The sequence below is a fragment of the Glossina fuscipes genome, unplaced genomic scaffold, assembly GCF_014805625.2.
Source record: "Glossina fuscipes isolate IAEA_lab_2018 unplaced genomic scaffold, Yale_Gfus_2 90, whole genome shotgun sequence".
NCBI classification, from domain to species: Eukaryota; Metazoa; Arthropoda; class Insecta; order Diptera; family Glossinidae; genus Glossina; species Glossina fuscipes.
The window spans coordinates 2,028,518-2,046,287 of NW_023998444.1; the positions used below are offsets into that span (position 1 = coordinate 2,028,518).

The 17,770-nt window shown below is 32.5% G+C and overlaps 1 protein-coding gene across 5 annotated transcripts in view; it reads left to right on the forward strand.

The window, feature by feature from the left end:
- Positions 1-1,242: 1,242 nt before the first annotated feature.
- LOC119638529 (uncharacterized protein DDB_G0271670-like) overlaps positions 1,243-17,770 on the forward strand; it is an 88,697-nt gene continuing 72,169 nt past the window's right edge. For 3 of the 5 annotated variants that reach the window (XM_038035377.1, XM_038035378.1, XM_038035381.1), the window contains exon 1: positions 1,243-1,352. The gene's annotated coding sequence lies outside the window, so the exon portion shown is untranslated. Of the gene's footprint in view, positions 1,377-17,770 lie in introns of all 5 variants that reach the window. The other 2 variants (XM_038035376.1, XM_038035379.1) reach the window with 1 other exon arrangement.

Sequence of the window (17,770 nt, forward strand, 5' to 3'; positions counted from 1 at the left end):
TGATTTGGTTAATATTAGTTGTATATTACGGGAAATTGTAAATTTGCATTCATAGGATTCTCTTTAATTTCCTCCCAACGTATATTTCTAAATTTTCGAATATCGTCCGTAATTATAAGTGCAGAAGTAGCTGGCCCATTTCTAAATAAACTGATGAGACTAAGCACGCAAAACGTTTTAATCTTATCACCGCATTAATTTGCTTATGTTGCTTCGGTTAGAAAAAAAATGTTTCATTGCTCTTTTGTAAATATCATCGAACTTTCCCATATCGCTGTCTACGCCGAAAGTATATGACACCGCCGAAAGTATACTTAGATGAAATATCACAATAAGAAGAAGACGAATGCATGGCGCATTTATAAAGTTAAAGAAAAAATCAAAAATTTACAACTAATTCCATCATTTGCAATTTAGTCGGATCTACGTTATGCTCAATATTGTTATTAAATAAATTCTTAGCTTAATTTATTAGGGAAATTAATTATCGATAAAAAAAGTTAAAACTTTTAAGAGTTATTTGGATGCTCTTTTGAAAACGAAGCAAAAGCAAAAATTTCCCCCTATAAAAGGGAATAAGGACTACATGTCCCTCTTTTTCTATTTCTTCATTTCTCTCTTAGTATTTCTCTTTTTACGTTTGTGTTATTTCTGTATGAGAGACTATTTTTCTTGCTCTCTTTTCATTTAAGAGTATAAGTCATCCACTATTGCTTGTTTTTAATTCCGACGGGAAACACTGGCGCTGTAGTCAATTCATTCTTCGAGAGAGTTAAGCATAACATTTCTCATTATCTCTTTGAAACTTTGCTCAATTTATGGAAGATTTTCTAATAATTGTATAAATGACTAGCGACCAACGATTGTTGGAATTTACAGAATTTTAATGTCAGTTTATGTTCGATATTTGCGTTGTTTGGTAACGATGGCAAAACGTTGTAAATACCAAATAACTATGTAAAAGCGACGTTAAACGAGTTCAATGAAAATGCGATAAAAGAAAATATATATGATAAACAGAAGAAAAAAAAAAAGAATAGAAAAACGAAATAAGAATTAAAATAAAAACAATAACAAAAACAAAAAGGAAAAAACAAAACGGAATTACAAAATAAATATAAAACGATTTAAAAAAAAAAAAAAACACTCTTTTAAACAAAAATTTCGGTTGTGAAAAATTCGTTTTGCTTTTTTTTTTTTTTTTATAAAAATAAAAACAAAAATAATATAAACTGAAAACATAACAACGCCCATTGCCAAAACAAAACAAAGAAAAGAAACGAATAAAAAACCATTGCATATTTTATATTGTTTAACATATTAAACAGTAATTATAGCATATTATAAGGACGGTTTGTTGCTTACGGTGACCTAATGTACACACAAAATAGTGATCAATAATATAAAAAAAAACAACTGCACACACACACACATACACAAACATAGGCACATACAACATTGTCATCGTCATCATAATCATCATCATCATCATCATATGATATATATTTATATATGTGTGAAGGCATTTAAACATGGATGAATGAATGAATAGGTTTTTGTATAAGAGCGCGAGTGTATGCGTATATCCGTGTATGTTAGTGCGTGTGCTTATGCATTTATTATATATATACATGCATTTCATGTTTTAAAAATGTGTGCCAAATATTCAGAAGGCCGTATATAACGATACTTGTGCCCATTAAAACGCGACATGTGGTCTAAAATATTTTTATATAAAACATAATACGATACAAGAAAGAGAAAAGCTACAAAAAACAAAAAAAAAAAAACAAACAAACAAAAAAAAAAAAAGAACACAAAAACCAAGGCTTGGCTCTGCCTTTCTCTCTCAACTCATATTACACGCAGCCACACATACAATTAATCATCATCTCGTGTATGTGATTGTGTTACATTTACACCTTTAATAGCACTTAAAATCGCTTTAAGTACGTGCTTCCTTCCTACCTGCCTGCCTGCCTGCCTAAAGGTGGAGGCGAGCTGCCATCGTACAAACTACTACCAAATTAATCCATTTGTCGTTAACCAATTGTAGTGAAATCAAGTGTGTAACCTATCAAGGAAATCGATTTGTAATTGTATGCAATAAATTGTTATTGTGTTGTATATGTGCAATTTGGATAAATGCCTGCGTAAGTACGTACGCACAAGATTCTCTCTGAAATGTTATAATGGTATAAAATTGTGTTATGTGATTGTGTGTTATTATTATTATTATTATTATAATAATAAATTCTCTTGCAAATTATCATCGTACAAACAAACAAAGGAGAGACGAAGGATCATCATAATTGAAATGAATCCCCTACTAAGTCGCAGTTATGCAGTCGCAGATTTTGGATAATGTACGCAAACGGACAAATTAAATACAAATACAGAGAAATAATTGCTGCTCACATTACGGTAATTAAAGTATAACTGATTTTCCAATTAGAAGATAAAATGAAGGAAATTTATGCTTTCTACATATATATATGCATGGCTATGAACACTGCATATACATGCGTATACTAATACGCTTTAATATGATGATAATCAAATGTTATTAAATTTTGATAGATTCAAAGATAAGATAAATAAGTTGAATGACATTATATCCATGCAAGCAACAAGCATTATATTGTTGTCCAGGTTTCGATATAGAAAGAAAATTTAATTATATATTACAAAATTTTGGAAGTAAAGCTGAATCTATGCCTCGCTGAGTTGAATAAATAGGATAATACTATCTCTCAGTATTGTAATGCGATTTATAAGGAAATTTAGTAGTAAATGGTAAACGGGTTGCGAGGTCTCAAGGCCAATAAGTCAAGTCAAGTCAATAAGTTGAATAACATTAAGCATGCAAGCAGCAAAGTGTCTCTGGGCTCCAAAAGTGGAAGAAAATTTCGTAATTTATTACAACATTTGGAAAGTGAAGCTGAATCCTTGCCTTGTCAAGGTAGATGAAAACTATAAAAAGATCTCCTACTACTCTAGGACGACGTAAAACATACGCGTATTATCCACAAATCATGCGTGAGGTCTTAAAGAGTTCACCAGCTTGTAAAGCTATTTACTCAGTTTTTAAGCCAAGAGCAACTATCTTCAAATCAAAACTCTGCTTACCCATTTATCCTTTAAGAAAAAAAACAGGGCAGAGAGTTAATATAAAACTTTGCATTACAGCACTTAATAAGCTCTCGGCAGTATCTGAAAGTGGCCATAATTATTACTGTAAGCTAGTGAATAAAGACACGACTTTCCCATGTAAGCGTCTGACCTTTAAGTTTTATGCAATAGTATGAGACATCCGTGAAAGTGGGAAATAGAACTGTGCCACAAATTGTGCCACGATTTTTACTGTACATGAAATTGTGCCTTCCCCATCTGAAGCCTTTCAGCTTTATGCAACGGTAGTAAGTATGAAGAACAGCTTACGCAATTAGACCGGGATTACTATTATAAAGTAGCGACTTGTTTACCTAAACTTTGTAACCTTAAGTTTTACGAAATGGTATAAGTTACCATGTAAGGTATAGAGTAGAAATGATGTAATTGGACCGTAAGTAATACTACGATTTTTCAGCAAAATCTTTGCTCGTTAAGCTTTACGCAACAGTAAATAGGGAGCAATTGATATAAATAACGAAAGCGATACACCGAAAGTCATGACATCGCTTGTTTTCAGTATGAGAAAATTTTGTCCATATAGAAAAAATTTGCTTAGAAATTCCTAGCAATACTAGCCTGAAATGCGCCATTTTCAGCCTACCTTACTCCTTCAAATATAGATTGATTTCATTTGGTAACATATTGTCCGCTCGAACAAGTCTTCCTTTTTAAGGCGATAATGGAAATGAAGGCTAGATAGCTTCAAAAGACCAATTGTTCCTTCTACACAGAGTTCATATGCTCCCTTAGACAGACAACAAGTAGTCTAAGACATTAGACAACATATTGACAAGAGTTAGTATAAAATGTCTCGTGTCTTCCTTGTTTTGCTTTTAATATATTTTCTATTCAGGCGTAAAAATGAAAGGGTATGTGAGGTTTCGTAGAGTTCACTCTAAAATTATATGAGTTGGTAAGCCAAAAGCAACTACCGTCACGTCAAAGTTGTACTTATCTATCCGTCTATTAGTATAAAGAAAAAAAACAAAGACGAATTAACATAAAACTTTCCATTGAAGTATTGAATAAGTTCTCGCTAACCTCATAGAACGAGCATAGTTAGTTAGTACTACAAGGCAGTGAGTAAAATTTTGACTTTTCCATCTAAGTATTACATGTTTAAGCTTTGCGTATAGGTTGTCTCGAAAAGTATGGCGAACAGCTAATCTAATTGCCGAAAGTCGTGCCCTTAACTTCAGCACATCATCCGCCCGAGTAGGGTTTGAATTTTTATAGTGATGATAAGAAAAAAATTACGCAAGTCTTGGTTAGTCTCAAAAGATCAGTTGTGCTTTGGTGTCTGCACCAAAATCATATTCTCCTTCAGACATGGAACAGTGGCTTAACAGTAGATAGTAGAGTGACAATAGTGTGAATAAAATATCTCGTGACTTTCTTTTTTTTTTCCTATTTTATATTCTATTTTACTAAAAAATTACCAAAGATCAAAAAAATACTTACTCAGTTTCTACAGGTCGCTGCCTTCAGTTTCCATTTTTCCAACTTTAGAAACCCTAAGAGCATGCATCGTATGACAGGGTTTGCACACTAAAATCAGGGGAATTACAAAGGGAAGGAAGCAAATTAAGTATAACACCGCCATTAAATGGCGAATGGGAAATTATTTTTATTTCTTATTCTAAACATTTTTGTGAACGTTAGCCTTTTAATGAATATTAGACCAACGTGAGCTCTCTAATATGTTTCCCGTTTATGGTGACATTTTTTTTTTATATGAACATTAAACATTAACTTAAAAAATTTATCTTCCGGCACTGTATTAAAGCAGAACAATCTATTAAATTTTATGTCGATAAAATCTACTGCCTCAGCTATTGTCAATTCTAATAATGTTCGTGCGTATAGTAAATGTATTTCAATATTGTGTATTAAATAGGTGGTTGATGTGAATTTTTTATTGAAGTAAATAAAAATAAAATGTTCTTAAATCATTTTTAATGCAACATTTCATTAATAAACAAGAATCAAGTGGCATTGATATCGTAAAGGAATTAACATTTGTAGTAAATGTTTATATCAAACCTTATATATTCGCGATTCGATTTGTTTGAAATAAGTTTTTAAAATAAAAATAGGAAAAGAAATCTCTGATAAAAAATATGAAACGTATCTCTCTTGTTAAATCCTACCTTCTTCTTCAAAGTGTATAACCAAGAATAGGTTCTTGTTTTTAAATGATTTCTCCTTTAATCGCATAATCGCATCGTCCTTTTTAGCTAGGTAAGCGACATGATTACGTTTCCGCTCTCATTGTAAGGATGCCCGGCTTGCTATTACTCTGCATAAAATACTTAGCTATGGAGACCTTTTTGTTTGCCTATCTTTTTATATTATTTTACGCTTCAATGAACTCCCATTCCTTGTACCTCAAAGTGCTTCAGCGATGGTTTTAGTTTATCACTGCATTGTATCCCTTTAATTGCAACAAGACATCGCCTCCCTGATACCGACATGCTGGCTTACATTTTAGGTTGCCCTTTCAAAAAGTAACCGGCATAGGCCAATTTTATGTCAGGAAATTTTCTCCTAAATGCGTTATGAATATTTCTTTATATGACGAGTGTTAAAATGCAATTTCAAAAACCGCCTTTTATCTTTCCATACGTATATAGGTTCTCCATATTATATAACATGGCATTTAATCCAATCCAGTTTGGTTTAGTTTGTTAATGAAACATAATAACTAATGACAGCGACATCATAGGATAATTATGAACATTATAATTAAGATTAGGGTACCAATAAACCAGATTGTGAACGCAATAATATTAGATATTGATACTATTGATCATAGAAAGCTGCATATTTCATCCACACATTTTAAGCGTTTTATTTATTCACAGAACGACCCTAAACTCGAAATTAAAAAAGATGATGCAATCCCAATGAATAAAAATGAAAAATAATAAATTACACCTCAGGTTTGCCCTAAGTTAGAAACATTTATACTGGAAGGTGTTCAATTATGATAGGTTTGTTCACTTCCTACATGTATGTATGCACATATAGGCTTGCAATTATTACACGCGTGTAAGTGTACGCGTTGGCACTTCCACTGCAAATTTGCTGCTTTGCGCACCCATAAATTTCTTTAGAAGTTTTGCTTAGCGTAGCCATCTACTTCGGGTTCCTAAGCAAGCTCAGAGTTCTTTGTATTCCTTATGTGTCATTACGTGAACGCCTATTCTCTAAGCTCAGTGTCTATCTTTGGAACAAACTACTTGCAGTAAGCTTTCTCGACGTTCGTGTTGTTTTTTTTTTTTCTTGCACTTCTTCAGACGAATGTCTACCATCCTTTTCTGTCCTTACAATTCTTAGTCTTCTGTTGATGCCTCGAGTTACGTGTTCTTTGGCCAAATCTTTTCAGGTAAGAGTTATAAAGGCTTATTATTTCCTGCATCTTTTCTCACTTACAAACGTAGACTTTTAGTCTGCGCCGCCGATAACGAGATTAGCTACTTACTTAGAATTAGAATGCTGGTGTGGTTGCGGTATGTGTTATTTCCTTTAATATTTTTTTTTATTTATTTTCCTTTTTCTTTCTGTTCTGTTCACTTTCAATTTTCTTTTGATTTCCTTTAGATTGTTTTACTTTAGTATTGCACCTATCGTAGACAATGCAATCTATTATAATGGGCCTTAATGGCTTCGCAGTTACATAAGCGTCAATAGATAAATTCTAACTTAGAAGAGAAGTCTCCAGCTATCTGCTCAAATATACATAAAGCAAAAAACTGGGAACATCTTAACTCCATCTAGAAGAATCTTTTAAACCGTTGTTGATATTTTTACATTTATGGCGAACTCTCTTCTCCTCCTTCGACGCTTACAGTTTTTTCCTACTACTCCTTTTGCATATCTCTCTTTTTTTGCCTTCCACTGGCTCCGCATCATTAGATTGTAAATAGGGTAGACTTTGCTTACAATTCTTAGAAGATTTATTTACAAATGAATTATTTCCACAATCTTGTGCTTACAATGTGTTAGTGCTTCTTGTGTGCTTCTCCGTTCGAATATCGTGATGTGACTGCCTCAATGCAACTGCTTTTCTGGTTAAATACCAGTCTTTCCTTTTTAACAATAAAAAGTTTTCCATAAAAGGAAACCTTTCATCTGCTGAATTCCCTATGAATTTTTCTTAATGTTATTGTCAATCGCCAGTTGCATAAAACTTCTTTACCTTATTCATATCGGCAGGGCAAACATCATAAATCTGTATTTGTTTTCTTCCTTTAAAAAATCGGGCAGTTTTCATGAAAAGTTGTTTTCTTTGGCCGACTTGAAAGACTCTATTGGCTGATTGTAGAATCTCAACTTAATCTAAGAATTAAACGCATTTCATACAAGCGTGTCCTTCAACTTGTTCGGACTTACGGCACATAAATGTGGGGAGCAGCCAGCAGCTCTAATACTCAAATATTCCAACAATATCAACTCAAAGCCCTCTGACTTATTGTGAATGCCCCGTGATTGGTTAGCAGCAATGACGACCTGGACTTTCCTTTCATCAAACATCGTATTCAACGCATTTCCTCAAAATATCATTTAATCACTTAAGGGAAATATCTCTTCTGAATGAATCCAATGAGATAAGAAGCTCGAAAGGACATTACATACTGGATCTTCCATTTAGAAAGTAACTTAATTTTCTTCGTTAAATTATTTTAATGAATTTTTCAAGTTTTTATTTAAACATTACATCTATTTTGTTATACTATTCTCCCTTAGGGACAATAACCTCTGTGATTTCTCTCATCTTGACATTTACTTATTAGCTTTGTGGATAGATTGTAATAATAAAAAAAAAAAACTGCATGATTTTTGGTAACATTACCATAAACCTGACAGTCAAGTACACGGAGCATCTCCTAAGTGGTTGGTCATCTAATAAAAAGAAGTGTTTAACAAACATAAAGCCACACATTTCGTCATTCACAACTACATTGTTCGTCCTCGTCATGAAGGAGAAAACATATCGTAGATTTATATTACGATCGTCTATAATATTTGAAATATATTCATATATATTTACAAGTAAAGAAGATGAGTATTTCATGTGCTTTTTAGTTAAAAATAGAAAACTATTTTTTACACTCTATTCACAAGAGATGAAAGAAAAGATAAAGAACAGTTTTTCCTTTTTTTTTTTTTTAATTCCGAAAAGTGCTTGTTTTATACTCATCAAGGAAAGATGAGGGGATGTATTTCTTTGTCAAAGTTATATCTATTCTTGATCGGTGTGAAATATTAAGCCGATTTAAGTCCATCTATCTGGCCGTCTGTCTGTTGTAAACGTTCTACTGAAGCTATCGACTTCAAAATTGACAGAAACATTAGAAATTACTGCATCAATTTAAGGATGTCCGTCTGTCCTGTTAGTCACCTTTCTGTCTGTGTAACATCTGTTGTATATATGCTCCCGATCCAGTTGGCAAGTTAGAAAGAAACATTTGAAATTCTTCCGTGCAGACTGGTATTGACAATGGGATAAATCGTTCAAAGGATGCGACCGCTGTACAATATAAACGGAGATTATCTCTATTTTCAAAAATAAAAACAAATTTGTTTTTTTTGTTCTTTACCTATAAACTACACCCAAAACAACGATAAAAATTTGCAAATATATTGTAGGGATAGTCTTGCAGAAGCGAAAAAAATCGGTCAAGCCTACACAAAAAAATTATAAAAAATTTTCTTCATTTTCCTGAAGCTTTGTGCTGATCTACTCATCACGTACATGCTTTAGATGAAAATGTATTATGTGTCTAAAAATGAGTCAATTCTCAAGCAAATATGGTGGATCCTAGGAGGAGAAGGAGCAATATAATCAATGCGAATGCGACAAGCTGACGGTAACGGTATACGCCGGATAACCGTGATGGTTATATAATTTTCTTTTTTGTTCTTCAGTGGAAATTAATTTATTTGAAAAACTATTTGATTCAGATGATCAGCTACAGCTGAAATGTTTCAAATTTTTGCATTGATCTGAATTTAAGGTTAAGTAGCTCTCCTTCCAATAAGCGATTTGTCATAGCGGACTGATAGAAGTGATTATACAAAGATGTTTATTTTCCAAGTTACTTAGCCCAGAAGAATTTAAGATCTCTCTCTCTCTCTCTCTCTCTCTCTCTCTTTTCTTATCGTAATACAATAAGGTACTTGGGAGTCTTTTCGGACAAGAGTTGTCAGTTTTCCCAAATTCGAATCAATATATAATCGTTCCTTGTTAAGTTAAGTTACAGCATATCGAACTTTCAACATGTGGTAATATTCTGATTTAAATTTCATTCAATGAATCTTACGGTAAAAACGAGTTGGACAAACTGTTTTCTGGTGCATGCAGGCGAGGTTAATTATCTTGAATATGAGGGAAAATATATATACATATATAAATATATAAATATATGTTTTTCCCGCTCAGGAAAAAATTAAAGCAATGTGTCATGAATTGACTTAAGTTTTTCTTAAGAGTAGAAACTTTACAATACTTGTGGCTTGTGCGGCTATGTGCAACAACCAGAAGGATTTAAAATAAGCCCCGCTTTTATTGTACCGAAACTTGTCTGTCCGTCAGTCCATCTGTCTGACTTGCTTCTTTCTAGCCGAAATTTTCGAAGTATTTTATTGACAGTTGATATACTGACATGTTTTAGCCCGAGGATCAACGCTGTTGAAAATGCCTCGGATCTGACCAATTTTTGCGACTATTGCCTTTGTAACGCCTTATTTTAAAAAGCCGTTACATGAATAACTGCATGAATGGCCCTTCAAAAAAGTGAAGTGGAATTCGTCTGTGGGTACTTTTTAAAAAAACAAGTAAACAATTCGTAATGCTTAAACGATTAAAGTCAATTATTTCATATGTATATCTTATTAACATACCGCTCATATACGTTATGTTACGTTGTTAATAAAACTATTATTTGCCTTTTGATTAAAGTGTGTACAAAAGGGTTTATAGTTACCGTCTACTCATTAAATAATCGAGACAGTCAGTAAAGTAAGTAAATACTTCTCTCTCGCTACGGTACAAAGAGAGTATATTAAGTTTAACAAAAGCTTGTAATTCCTGGCAGGTTGGATGTTATAAGGTAAACCTTTTAATAAACTCAACTGTCCGTCCACGTGCAGTACTATTACAACTTTTAAGTATTGCGTAAATTCTTTGTGTCAGTCGGTAGGTCATAAGATTAGATTCATCTAGAAATCAACCTTGACAAAGGGATAAGTTTTCCTCTTTGCAAAAGATTTCGAAGTATGTTACGCTTGCAGATGTTTTTATATTTTCATAATTTCTCTTGCGGCACGGGTAAATGATCTTTCCACCTTTGCATACACGAAATACAAATTTAATAAATTTTAGTATATGGCTTCTGTTTTTTTTTTTTTTTTTGGAGGGGAGGGATGGGATTTTGTAAGAGAAAATATATATTTTTCGTAATTATAAATATTTAAACAATAAAATGCGTAAGGCAAACACAAAAATTCATTTATTATTTATTAATTAATTATTAAAATTACAAAGCAGAGTCTTACCTAACGATTATAGTTTGCACCGACCACTTCAAATCTCGTCACGGCAATTCTTAGACAAAACTGCACTCAGTTTTACGACTTAATTCTTAAGCTGATATAAACAGATAACAGGCCTATAGCTATATATATGTAATGACTAACATAACTCTCAGGACGTTATCAAAGAGCTCCAATTTTTCAACTAATTATTATGACTATATATTAACACATGTAGCGTTTAAAATTAAAATGCTTTATTGTTTAGGTTTGTTTATGTGTTGACCACTCAATAGACTCTGGCTAAGATAGCAGCAAAAGCAAATCGTTAACAAGTTCCCAGTCAAGTTGCTCTTGAATAGACACGTGTACCAATTTCGGTACACGTTAATAAATTGAATAATCCTGATTAAATGCTCTGTGATTATAAAAAAAAAAATCATACTTCGTTACGCCGCGTTATACATTTATTGGTACATATGCTATGATAGCAAATTAAGTTTGGTGTGTATTGAAAACAGCCCGCATTGCAGGGATTTTACGTGAGCATATTTTTTCCACGCCAGGTATGCTTTCAAATACGCTTTAGAGAATTGATTCCAATAATCTCCTTACACTTACGCAGCACGTTAGTCTTATATAAGTGAGGTGAAATATATCTTTTTGGAAAAAATAGAAATTTAAAAAAAATTCTCAAGGCTGCAAAGTTGGTCCATGCTGTCGTCGCAGGGAACGTTTGCGAGACATACATCTCATTGCCCTAATTTCATGAATATACTTATGTTTATGTAGCGCACTGCACTCGCAGCACTATTATACATACATACACACGAAATTATATAAAGACAATATCGATATAAAAAATTCCAAACAAGAAGTTAGGAAAAATTTTAAAGGATATTACATGAGATATATTTTAAACCCCAACACTACTTTCAAACATGCTTTACAGACGTTATTCCAACAATCTTCTTACGTTCGCATAACATATTACATTTAAAATACTTTCATATATGTTAGATAAGATGTATTTCCTTTACAAATACTTTTGATATGAAAAATTCCAAAAAAGGTGTTGGAAGTCGGTCCATGCTGGGTAAATGATTTTTATTTCATTTTTCGATTTTCTGTTTATATTGTACATTTATTTAAATTATATTAAATTTATTTTCCTGTTTTATTTACTTAATTACTGAGATAAAAGCCAATCTTCTCATCGTATAACTAAAGCGTCATGCACCACGTATATGTATTAATTAATTACTTGAAAATCGGAGAAAAAAAAAAAATAGTATTTTGCAATTATTTCTCATTTACATTAATTTTTACGTTATGATTATTAATGGATCAGGTATACATATATACATATATATATACAAAAATGTATGAAAGTATATATAGGCAGATATAAAAATATGAAACCAATATTGTACATTAAACGATATAACCAATCGTAAAGTTGACTCATATATACGAGTGCATATTACATACATTGGTTAATAAGGCTCGAATCAAAATTAATAACCTTGTGAGAAATAACGGTTAAATTTATTTTTAAATATTCTTAAATAATCAACAACAATTATTTAACTGCGAATCTCTTTCATATGCTTTCGTAATTATAACCATATCAAAGTATAATAATGTATATTAATTAACATTGATTAAACATATTAAAAAGAGCTTTCACAGAGTTATTCGTTTACTTAATATTTGCTGGACAGGAAACATTCTCGATCGCTAAACACGCTATTGCTTGCCTAAAGATATAATCTATAGGTTATTAAGCTTGAACGTGTAACCTTTGTTTCACCTCACTTCACGATGGTACACGGATTAATTTTGCGTAATAGACGACCTCCAGACAATTAAACAATCCTTATAAATGAGAAACCTGAACTGTACTGAATCAACCGGATATATTTATTGTGTATGGCCCAATAAACCCAATCTGGCAATGTTGAATTCTATCGTTACTCGATACCACAGCCACCGCGATTCCTCTCGAAGGGCCGTATCCAGCAGAAAGGATTCACACATTGGTTGGCTATGATTGGATTTATTTGCTTCAACTTTTCTTTGCTCATGATATGTCAATAAGCAAGCTTCCTCCGCTAGTGCTTGGCAAGCACCTACCTGCTGTCATCTTTATCCGCAGTTGCTTTCTAATATAACAATAATTTATCAAGCTTTTTCATTATGAAACAGTGCAGAGATGTGGCTACAAATTTTCCTAACCTTGTTCGAAGAAACTTTTACTCTCGGTATGAAATCAAATTTCAACATAAATAAATAATTGTCGTAATAAAATAGTTTTTTAAAAGTGTTCGTGATTATCGGGATTTTCTTCTTTTCTTTTTTTTTTTTTCTTTCTTGCTCTTTAAGCAAGTATTGCTTTTGCAATGTGAAAGTCATTTTTAATTAGACCACACTGCATATTCACTTGCTTTGCTAAAGTTATTAAGCACACTTCAGTTCTATAACTCAATAATTCTGTTAACTTTTATGGTTCAAAAGTTGAAATAAAAGTTAATTAAACGAAATTAAAACTAAGAAAAAGTTTTTATACATTCGGCTTGAACTAGATCTTTTAATATTCCTTTCTATCCATGTTAGAATGGTTTAATACGGTGTGCATCACGCGCTTAACTTATGTAGCATATGTGAAACTTTATTACATAGAAAAGTCAAATAATGTAAAAGTTTGTCATAGTTTTGAATACAAGAAACGCGACAGATGATGCTCTATATGAAAAATATATTTTAGTTATATATATATATATATATATATATTTTTTTTTTTTTCTTTTGTATTTATCATGCATGTATTTGTCAGTGCACTTGTCATATTGAAAAAAGGTAAGCGGAAAACGTATTAATTGCAATCCGCATAAGCAAGAGCGAGGGATTTGGTTGGACAATTAGTTGGCGGTCATTTTCCACAAGGTATCGTATGCCTGTTTCCGCATCTCTACTCCGGCCCTCTAATCCTCTATCCGCAACATTCTCTTTGTGACTCTGCAGTCGTTTTTCTTTCCGTTTGTCTACCCAACTTCGGGTTGTTGACAGTCTCTTCGCCTATCCGTAGGCGCTTACCTCGGTGTGTTTTACTCGACGCTCGACTGTTCGTCCATCTCTTCATGACTCAAGAACTGTAACCTTCGTCTGCCAATGCAGTCCCTTTTCCTTTACTTGCAGCTTAATTTCCAGTGGTCATCATCTATCTTTTCGTTCACCTCTAACTTTACGCTCATAGTCGCTACATTTATTTACATTTAAGTAAAAAGTTCACTACTACAATCAGCAAGAGTGAACTGTGAAGGTTATTTACTATTATTGCGACTGTATGCTATCTGATTCTCAGCGCATCGATCATTCATCTTTTATACCCAATTAATGCTGAGCTTGACATATTTTGCTTCAATATATAACTCTATGGATATAATAAGCTTTACCAATGGATATATATATATATAATCATATTACAATAATTACTTATAAAGAGTTATTATAAATGTTATCGTAAACATTCATACATTCTTTAAATGGAAGTGAGAGGTTATCGCCTTGAGCACAAAAATAATAAGACTTCTAAGTGCAACTTTATTGCATAAATTCTTATTAGTGTTTGAGTCGCAATTTTAATGGCGATAGTAAGAGCCATGCTTGTCGTCTTCTCTTGCGCACGTAACTCGTTTAGTTTATGCCCACTTACCAGGGCCATCAGCTGTATCTTCGTATAGCCCTACGCCCATGATCTTGAACGTGTCGCTATCCCGGATTGTTCGCACGCCTTCCCGCATGTCTTCGCCCATCCGTCCATTTCCCCGATTGTTTATCCTTCCACCTTCCCTTTTGCGTTTCTTAACCGTTTTTATGTATTGGTCGTCCGTTCGGTTGTTCACTCATTTCTTTGGGAGTGTGTTCTCTCGCTCGTTTCATAAACTTTTGTTCGCCCGATTCTATACCCACATCTTTTCCCGGCTCCAAAAGCATCTCCGCACCTTGTTCTGTACTCATTTCTTCATCCGTCTCTGCGTCCCACTTTGCGCCTATCTTTTCATCTAATCCTATAAGCATCACTTTGTCCAACCTTGTCACTATTTCTTCGCCCGGTTCTGTACTCGTCTCTTCATTCGTCTCTTCGCATGGCGCTGCGCTTCTCGCCTCTCTTCTTCCATCTCTTACACGTCTCATATAGCCAATTCCGTACTAGTTCGTCTCCATAAAACTATCCGGAGTGTTGTTTTCCTTTCTGCGTAAATAATGCTAGTCATCGAATATAAATTTGGAAAACTAACTATGAAAAACTATTCGTTTAATATAAACGTTTTAATAGAGAAAGCGTTTCCTTATAAATCAGCATCAATTACCTTGAAAATGTTATATCAAAAATAATCGAGCATTACAAGCATGTGTTTGCCGTTTAATGTAAGTATTTGACTGAACACAATCTGCAGCAGAGAGACGGAAGTTAATCAAATTTTCACTTTATTGACATATGAAAGTGAAAACATTGAAATTAGTTACTGAAATGACAAGAAAGCTTGTGGGAAATTGTATCAACCAACATAAACACATACACGTTTCCTTATCCATTAGAATTTCAATTTTTGATTGCTTATGCGTGGCTGAATAGAGAATAAACTACCATCATGCTATGCCATATAACATAATAAAACGTGCCATTTGTAGGTAATATAAAATATAGGCTCTGTTAATACACTTCATTCAATGTGCTTTGGGATGCATCATGAAACAAAACAATAATAATTAAAAAATGTTTACATCACGTTTTTTCTCAACCTCAACTATGCGCGCACAGTTCACCACTCTATTATCATGCATGTTAATTAACCACAGCAGAGAGTCGAACAGACCGCATTTTCAATTTATATATAAAATGTCTATAAAACACTTATACGTCATAGAAACCATGCCAGCCAAATATGTACCAATAACAAGCGTTTTATTTTGAATTAAATAAAATTTGTTGTTTTTTATTTTTTTTTCATTTTTTCTAAAAATTCAAAATCAATTATCGATAGCACATGACAAAGTACATAATAAATAAATAAATAAATAAATATTCGATAATAGCGAAAAAGTAATGCGCCAAAGTATGCATATTTAGCAAATGTTAGTAGAAAGTGAACGATTTTTCTTTTTTTTTTTTGTTTTAAGGATCAATATTTATTAGACTAAAATCTATTCAATTCGTATTTATGTTATTACACACATTAAACACATTTATATAAATATATATATATATATATATATTAAAGCTTAGTTAGTTTACAAGCATTATGATGAGTGGACTTTTATACGTTATTATGGCTTATGGCATAAACAGTTTGTGCGCTTAAAATTGATTCAATAGCAAATAAAATGTTTACTTACAACAGCTTTTTACTGTATAACCAAGCAGCCCTGTAGCCTGCCTACTGCGTTTATGTTTGTTTTCCCTGTATATAAGTTATTGGGTGTACGTATGGATATCTATATATGTATATATATATATAGGGGTATAAATTATAAAAGAGCTTTAGGCGATATTTTTGGTGGCGTGTTAAATGGTTTATGTTCATGTTGCCGGTTAAATGAAATCTACAATTAATTGCGCACTTGTTCGTGTATGACCTCAAACTAAATAAATCGGATGTACGACTGTGTTCCGTGGGTAGCGGCGCGGCTCACTTGAAATTAGAGTAGGTTTTTATGTGCTAACGCGTAAACCCACACACACACACACATACACACACATTTACTACACATTTACACACATACATATCATACGTATCTGCAATCCTACACAATTGTACATAATTACAAATACACACCTACACACACAAACAAACACACACACACAGACACACACATGTGTATACCTATTGATATATATTTATAACAAGGTCTGTTCATGACATTTTTAGTTATGCTTGCATGCTACTCAAAAAATATGTAACAATTTTACTGCAAGATACAACAGCCGCAGCAGCAGTAACAGCAAGCAAGCAAAATCATTTGCAAAAACTGAATATAAAAGCGAAACAAGTGAGCGAGAAAATCACGCAAAAAAAAAAAAAAAACAAAAAAAAAAAATGAAAATTAATTAATGTCACAAATTGTGTGCTGCAATAGCATCACCAACACTAGCTTATCCAGCAAAGCCAGTCTGCGAAACATACAGATACACACACACACAGAGAGGGATAGAGAGAAAAGAAAAAACCAAAGGACACACGTTAACGACTGTTTGAAAATGATGAACACCAGCTGACGTTGTATTTAACCATAATATGAGTATAAATGTATATAAGCATATATATAAATGTATATATATATTTTTTATATATATATACATATGCTTGAGTATGTACTCGGATATCTATGGATTACTGACTGTAAAAGACATGCTTGTAATTTTTTGACATGCACACGCACATATATACGTACATATATATATATATATATATATAGACAAAAAAATTTAATTTTTTTTTTAGTTTTTTTTTTATGTTATTATCTGTTGGATATAAAATCTGTTACCAGGTCTCGAGCAAAGCGAAAACCATAACATATTGTATGCTGGCGGTTGGTTATATTAATTAAGAATAAAAAAAAAATATATATATATAGGGTGAAAAGGGAAAAAAAATGGTATGAGAGAGAAATGTAGCAAATTTAACTTAACTTAATGAGTGATTCAAAGAAATATTAAAAGATAAATGTGGCAAAGCTTTCACAGTGAGGATTCGTCTCGTGAAAAAATGAATTATTAAAACGCCATAAATAATTATAAAGAAAAAAAAAAAAAAAATAAAAGAAATTAATTAAATTGAAATTTATATTATTGTAAAAAGGAAAATGCTACAAAAAGCAAACAAATGAGATCTGCATAATGCAAGGAAGAAGAAGCCTGCCAACGAAATCTTAAATTTATATGAAAATTTCTGGTTAATTGTATCGGGAAAGTCACTGATGACTGCTTGTCGTTGACTTTCTTTCACATAAGAAATTTAAAAAATTTGAAAAATTAAATAGATGGCAAGTAGTTTAC